The sequence below is a fragment of the Microtus ochrogaster genome, chromosome 1 (genome assembly GCF_000317375.1).
Source record: "Microtus ochrogaster isolate Prairie Vole_2 chromosome 1, MicOch1.0, whole genome shotgun sequence".
In the NCBI taxonomy this organism is placed as follows: domain Eukaryota; kingdom Metazoa; phylum Chordata; class Mammalia; order Rodentia; family Cricetidae; genus Microtus; species Microtus ochrogaster.
The window spans coordinates 38,240,328-38,248,773 of NC_022009.1; positions in this window are offsets into that span (position 1 = coordinate 38,240,328).

Sequence of the window (8,446 nt, forward strand, 5' to 3'; positions counted from 1 at the left end):
CCATAACTGCTCTGTAAGCACATTCACATATAAGTCCTTTCCTCCACTTAAACACACACACACAGAGTTAGCAAGCACATTAAGAATATTTTCTTACAAGAAAGCTTACTTTTAGGATAATGGAACTGCATTATGCACCTGTCTAAATCCACAGGCTCCACCTAGCACACTGGTGTGAGCTGTGCACCATGGGGGCCATCTGTCAATCATAAGTAGTGAGGGATGCCGAGAGGGAGGAAGGTGGCCTGTGTAGTAACACACAGGATATACTGTACCACCATACACCGCCAGTCACAACCATGCAGCTGTCTAGGGAGGGATGCTGAGAGGGAGGAAGACTGTGCCTGTGGTAGCAGAAAGGATATGTTGTACCACTGTACACCAATCATAGCCAGCGCAGCTCCCTAGTGATGTTAATGGTGGGGAAAACTGAATGTCCAGGAGCAGAGGGTGTAGATGGGAAGCCTCCGCACATTCTCGGAGTTTTACTGAAACAGTAAGACAGTAGGTGTCCTTGTGTACCGAATTCCTGTACCGAATTCCGTAGACGGCTGTGTCTTAAACTGTAGTCTCTCAGGAAGTGGACTGTATTATTCAGGGTTCTCGAGAGGAACGAACCGAAAGAGTGAATACATAGATTAAAAGAATGTACAAATTCAGCTTATATTAAAATAGTAACAAGTTATTTCACACCTGAGAGGCTGAGAACCCTGGCGTTGCCTGACACCGGAAGCTACCGCAATCCCAACCCGGGAAAGCTGGCGCTGGAGGCTACCGCCATCCCAACCTGGGAAGGCTCCTGGAAAAGCCGTTGGCCCTTAGTCAGCATTGGAAGCCTGGAAAACTGGTCCTGATATCAGTGAAGGAGTCATCGCCATGGCGTTTTTGATCTGGGCTCTCACCAGACAGTGATGTCCACATTTGGGAGTGGGGCTTCCCACGTCAAATTGGGGCAAGGCTTTGGGTGAGGCTCCCTACTGGGCCAGTTCTTTTTTTTTAAATTTATTTATTTATTAAAGATTTCTGTCTCTTCCCCGCCACCGCCTCCCATTTCCCTTCCCCTCCCCCTCCCCCAATTAAGTCCCCCGCCTCTCAGCCAGAAGAGCAATCACGGTTCCCTGCCCTGTGGGAAGTCCAAGGAACCCCCACCTCCATCCAGGTCTAGTAAGTTGAGCATCCAAACTGCCTAGGCTCCCACAAAGCCAGTACGTGCAGTAGGATCAAAAACCCATTGCCATTGTTCTTGAGTTCTCAGTAGTCCTCATTGTCCACTATGTTCAGAGAGTCCAGTTTTATCCCATGCTTTTTCAGACCCAGGCCAGCTGGCCTTGGTGAGTTCCCAATAGAACATCCCCATGGACCGCAAGGGGTACATCCTACTAGGCCAGTTCTAATCAGCAGCAAGTTGACACTAAAGTCAACCAGCACACAGCTATTCAGGCTCTTTTGTCTTCAGATCACAGGGCATCCCAAAGGATTCACACTGACTGCACCGTGAGGAGCCCAGGTCCCTTGGCCGGGTGCATCCAGCTTCAGCTTTGGAGGAGCCGAGGAACAGGACACTGAGAGACAGAGAGACGGAGTCACAACCCAGCCAGCCTAAGCCAGGTGGGTCCAGCTTAATCAAGTCCAGCAAAAGCCAGCTGTTAGTCAGAAGCAGCAAAAGGAGCGGTGCCAAAAGCCCTGTTCCCATTCTGGTGGCAGGTTGGTGGCACGGCCATAAGGAAAGGGAGGGCAAAGTGGGGATCGCCAGCCTTCAGTCGTGAGGAAGCCTTGGAACTGGCTGTGTTAGGCCCAAAAGAATGAGGTTGTAAAATTATCATTAACACAGCAATTGCACAGGTTGGCGAATTCACTGCTATATCCCACCACACAAGTTTGCACTGTGTACTGATGGTGTTCACCCACCCACCTACCCTTCCTTCCCGCCCTCTAACCCTTTCCCATCAGTGGTCTTTCCAAGACCTTAGTAAACCCTCTCCTGATTTGAGGGTGTCTGCTTATTTTAATGATTTATTTGTAAAAAGTATGTGTGTGTATGTACAGGCATGTGTGTATGTTTGCATGTGTGTGCACATACATTTGAGTGCAGGCTCTCGAAAAGTCCAGAAGCATCAGACCCCTGAGGTACAGGTGGTCGTGAGCACCTGATGTGGGTCCCTTGCAAACTCAGTAAGGTCTCCTAGCCACTAAATCATCTTTCCAGCCCCATATTAGAGAAAACACATCATCCTTGTCTTCCCATTGTTTGGTTTAACATGATCCTCGCCAGTTCCTTCAGTTTCCTGCAGTGACGGTGTTTCTTTTTCTGTGTGTCTGAAGGATACCCCATGGTGTAGACACGGCATATTGTCTTTATTCATCCGTCTGTTGAAGGACGTTGAGGCTGATCCTGAATCGCAGTGATGGTGAGCAATACTTCATTTAACATTAGCAGGCAAATATCTCTTGCTTATTTAAAAATATGTTGGAAGTATGTTCTCAAATGAAATGTACCAAGGGTAGAAAGCACTGACTGGATGATTCCTTGTGGTTCTTAAAATACACACAAACACACACACACACACACACACACACACACACACACACACACACACACACACATACTGATTTTAATTTTAATTTTTGTTTTTGTTTTTTTGAGACAGGCTTTCTCTGTGTAACAGCCCTAGCTATCCTGGAACTAGCTCTAGTAGACCAGGTTGGCCTCAAACTCACAGAGATCCACCTGCCTCTGCCTCCCAAGTGCTGGGATTAAAGGCGTGTGCCACTATAGCTGGCTAAAAATATATATCTTAAGGGGCTGGAGAGATGATTTAGTAACTCAGAGTGCATACCACCCTTAAGGATTGGAGTTCAGTTCTCAGCACCCATATCAGATGGCTCACAATAGCCTGCAACTCCAGGTCTGGCACGCACGAGCACACACAGCGCGTGCACACGCACACTCACACATGTGCACACAGCGCGCGCACACGCACAAGCACACACAGCGCGCACACGCATACTCACACACGTGCGCATACACGCACGCGCGTGCACACACACAGTTAAAAAATAATAAAATAGAACTTATAAAAATGAAAACACACCAGAAAATGACAAGTGCCGGGAGGGTGTCGGAAGTCAGACCCGAGCACTGATTAATGGGTGAGATTAGTGTATGTTATATTTCATCAGTTTTAAAAAGGAAAGAGCTCTGTAATCCGCAGACTTTAGGGAATGATCAAGAATGATCACGGAACCCTGTTGGCTCAGCAGCTGTCATGAGTGCACAACACGACACATGGTGTTCACAGGGAACTCAGGAAGGGAAGGGCACAGGCCGCATGTCTGTGTCACGGCAGTTGGTCTCCATCCCTTCTTCTTGTCTATCGCTACACTTTGTTCTTTCTGCTCCGCTTTTGCAAACCTAAAATCACTCTCCAAAATAAGGTCTGCTCTTCTTTCTTTTTTTCTTCACATCCTCAACTCGCTTTTGGCTGAAAGCAGAATCTGGGTCCTGTCAGCAGCTGTCACGGGATGAGCGAGCCACAGGCTCTTTCCAACGAGCCTGGGAAGGCTCTTGGGAGAGAGGATCATCTGGGACTCATCCCCAGTCAGAGAAGCTGCAGGTCTCGCCAGGCCTTGAGAGCAGCCGTCCATCATCCTGGTGGGGACTGCACTCGGTGGAGCGCTCCCCGGACAGACGGATGGACGGCAGATGCTTGCTGGCCTTGCCTCCTTCAGCAATCTGTCCCCAGGTGGTTGGAACCCGGCCGTGCAGAAACAGGGAGGCAGAGAGGGGGAGTACAGAACCAAAAAAATCTTCCATAACCCGACAACTCTACTGGCTCCAGCATCCTGAGGCCAATTGTTTGTCTGCCAAGTGATGGCAATGATCTTTAGTTCCTTCCCAGCCCGGCCATGCCTTCCAGGCCCATGGCAAACTAGAAGAGGAGGCTCATGGTCAATGTATCTGCCTTCAGAGGAGCTGGCAGAGAGCAAAGAGGATGCTTATGCTGTCACGCCTCCTACTTGGCCCCTGTGGCTGAGCATGGGCATGCATCTTGACGACCAGCTGAAGTTCCCAGGTGGTGTAAGGGAACTTTGAACCCTGGCCTGAGAGATCTTGTCCCCAAAGGCACTGAGGAGGACATTCCTCCCGATTTTAGTTTGCTTATCATTTTAAATAATTCACAATTTTTAAAAGTAATTACATTTGTGGGCTTTTCAAAAATAATATTTTTAAGGGGGTGAGGATGGTGCACACCTTTAATCCCAGCACTCAGAAAGCAGAGGCAGGTGGATCTCTGAGTTTGAGGCCAGCCTAGTCTATAAGAGTGTGTTCCAGGACATCCAAAACTACACAGAGAAACCCTGTCTCAAAAAACCAAAAATCAAACAAGTAAATAAATTAAAAAATTTCTATTAATTCTTTGGGAATTTCATACAGTGTATTTTGATGCATTTGTGGTTTTAATAATAATCCACACTTGCTTTGAGTAGCTGCTTGAATGGTTTTTAAAGCACTTTATTACAAAAAGCGATCAGTGTTCTGTGCGGAACTCTTAGATCATGCAGACAGGCAAGAAGAAGGAAATTAAGCATGACATCTCGAAGAAGTACAGCTGGAGGTTTTGAAGTAAACCTTCTGGTCCTGTCTCCTCAGTTCTCTCTTCGGTCACTGAACAAACCCTCGTTATTATTCACTGGGTGTCAGTACTGTCCTTGCGCTAGGCAAATAACAGCCAGTGAACCGGGCCCTCAGGGAGCTTAGAGAGGATGCATCTGCGAATGTGCCAACAGGTAAGAGTTTGGTTCCAGCTGGCACTGAACACGGTGTCTTAGAAACATTTTTCCATGCAATGCACAAAGAACACTCTCCATGGGATTTAGACATTGTTTCAAAACAGCATCTCCAAGGTTACACGGTGCCAGCTCTGTGAATGGGACATCACTTACTAAGTTAATCTTTGGTTGCATACAGACTGCTTCAGACAAAGCAGGGTCTTTGTACACATTCATGGTTACATCCTTCTTTTTCTTTTCTTTTCTTTTTTTTGTAGCAAAATATATGTAACACAAAACTTAGCATTTTAGCCATTTTTAGGTGTATGGCCCAAGGGTGCTGGTGTGCTCGTGTTGCTGTGTGACTCTGCCACAGAACTCTTGGAGCTTACAAAGTTGAAATGTCTTTTTAAACACCAGGTCACTCTTCCCATCCCTCCAGACCATGGGAACCAGCTTCCTGCTTCCTATGGATGTAGCTGTGACCATTCTAGTCACTGATATAGGTGGAATCAGACAGCACTTGTCTTTTTGTGGGTGGCTTATTGCACTTAGCGTGACGTCCTCAGGGAATCAGATGGTACCTGTCTTTTTGTGGATGGCTTATTGCTCTTAGCCTGATGTCCTCAGGGTTGCTCCGTGCTGCACTTTGTGTCAGCATCCCCTTTCTTAGTAGGACTAAGTGACATTCCACGGTAAGGGCAGCCCACACTACAGCCAAACTCTGCAAACCGAGTACCTAGAAGTGACCTTGGTAGGTAAAACATTGTACTACCAATTGCCCAAGTCTCCTCTAAAACACGCTTCCTTTCCTGTCTTTAGGGTAAGAGTTTTCATCCTCTGCACCTGGCCATTATAAAGTATCATTCTGCACTGAGCATTATAAAGTTGCTTTGGCTGGAGTGGGTGGTGGGTTGTTAGGGGTGGGAGTGGTCTGGGTCAGAGAATATATGGGTGTATGTGGAGGTATGAATGCTCATGTATGTGCTATGAGTACATGTATGCACATACATGGAATGCCTATGATGTAGAGACAAAAGTCAACCTCTGGTGTCCTTCCTCAGGAACTGTCTGCTCTGTTTTGCTTGTTTGTTTATCTTATGGTTTTTCAAGACAGGGTTTCTCTGTGCAGCCTTGGCTGTCCTGGAACTCGCTCTGTATACCAGACTGTCCTTGAACTCAGAAATCCTCCTGCCTCTACCTTCTGAGTGTTGGAATTAAAGATGTGAGCTACCACTGCCAGGATTCCACTTTGTTTTTTGAAATAAAGTCACTCACTGGGACCTGGGACTTGCTGACACAGCTAGCCCGACTGTCCAACCATTCTTGGGGATCCTCCTGTCTCCATCTCTGTAGTTCTGGGATTACAGGAGAGGTCCCCCCAACACTGGGTGTTTACAGAGGTGCTAGGGATTGAGCTCAGGTCTTCATGCTTATAAAAGAAGCACTTTAAAGAATCATTTATTTTATTATGCTTTGGGTTTAAGTGTTTGCGTGTATGTCTGTGCACCACATACAGGGCTGGTGTCTGTTGAGGCCAGAAGAGGGCATTGGATCCCCCTAGAACTGGAATTATAAGTATATGTGAGCCTCCATGTGGATCCTGGAAACTGAACTTGGGTCCTCTGTAAGAGAAACAGATACTCTTAACCACCAAGCCATCTCTTCAGTCCCCAACAAGCGCTTTATTGACTGACCCATCTTCCAGCTCAATTATAGGATTTTTAAAATACAAACTGTCTTAGAAATGAAAATTTTAAATTTCATAGAATTTGAAGTATAATTTAAACTTTACAGAAATAAAATACACAATTTTTCTCTTTTGAGACAGGCTTTCACTACACAGCCTTGGCTGGCCTAGAACTCATTCTGTAGGCCAGGCTGGCTTCGAACTCACAGAGATGCACCTGCCTCTGCCTCCTGATGTGTGAGATTAAATGTACGCACCACCATGGCAGGCATTGTGAATATAGAGGTTTGCAAAGCATTCCCGAGAGAGCAGTGCAAGAACCAAGTCATCTGCTCCTCCTCCCGTCCCCCTCCCTTCTGGATCTGGGGAAACTCTAGCCGTCACAGTCCTTTACCTGTCCTGATTTCAAAGTGCATTTTCCTACCGACCTCTTCCATCACCAACACACAATTACAGAGCAATCAGAAATGATCATGACCCACAATCCAGATTCAGAATTCAAGGATTCCAGTGATGTCCTTTCTTTTACCCTAGGGTCCAACTGTAGGACTGTACATTGCGTTTAGTTGGTATGTCTCTTGGGTCACCTTTTATCTGGACCATTACCAATTTTTGATTTATTCTCCAACTTGAAAGGCCCAAAATGGTATCTTGGTTTCATTTCTGACAAAGCCAAATCTTTCTTCTGTTGTAACCCCCTGCCCTCTCTCGTTTGTTCCTCCCCCCAGCCTGCAGACTGAGCCCAGCTCTAACAAGCACTCCACTAGCTAAATGCCCAGCCTGTCCCTCGCGCACACAGCGCACTGGTGTCCTCTGCTGCTGTCCTTGCTCCTCCACCCTCCTGACTGGCCCCCAGCACATCAGCACTCGGGCTTGACTTGTATAAACATTACTCTAAGCCTGAAGAGAGGGACCGAGGGACGACCACTGCCCTGACCCCGTCAGATCAGCCTCTTGCCAGGGTTTTGAAATAGAACAGTTGTCCACTTCCAGCCAAGACACCCCACCTGCCCTTCCCGGGGCGCACGCGCTAATAATTCCTGTTTGGGTTCAGTGTTTCCTGCAGTATAGGCTGCTCCGCCAGCTCCGGTTCTGTTTCCAAGAGGCCACCTGCCGAGTGCCAGAGGTAGCCAGCAGCCCCTGAGGGTGCTATCCATCAGTGTCTGTGGCAGCCAGTCCTGGTGTCCAAGGCTTGATCTGTGTCCAGTCCTGGGAGAGGACCGTGGAGCATGGGAAAGCTCCCAGGGTGCCTGCAGAGGACAGGCTGTGACTTCAACCCCGAGCAGTTTAGCACACAGGCCAACCTACCTCGTCCCTTTAACAGGGTTGTGGGGACTTCAGAAAGATAGAAAACTCTGTGCACTCAAAGCCACTGGGGAAAAGAACTCTATCTATCAGGGCCACCAGAACACACTGTCAGGGTCCCATTGCTACTTTGTATGCACATTTTTATTGAATTAGTTATCACTCTTTCTAGTAGTCATAAAAAGGAAAAGATAAGAAAATAAAACCCCCTATTTCGCTTGGCTTTTTGTATCACATTTTCTCTCCTGTCTTCATTGTTTCTGTTGAGATAAATGTTAAACACACACGGGACAGAGAGATCGCTCAGTGCCCAGTAGTTGAGAGCCCTACATGGCAGCTCACAGATATCTCTATCTCCAGCCCCAGAGGGTCTGATGCTCAGTATTGACGTCTATGGAGATGCACATGGTTCACAGACATACATGCAGACAAAATACTCATATGCACAAGATAAATACCTTTTAATTTGAAAATTATAAAATATAGTTAAATACATAAAGTTAGTGGAAATAGACTTTAAAAAGAATCCCACATACTTATCAATTCTGGTCTCTTCCCCAGACTCAGTTCTGCCTCCTTCCCATGTTATTATGAATACACTGTTTTACACTATATCTACAAAAGGTGCTTTGTTTTTAACATCACCGTAATATTATAGCACTCCTAAAGACAGCACAGGTT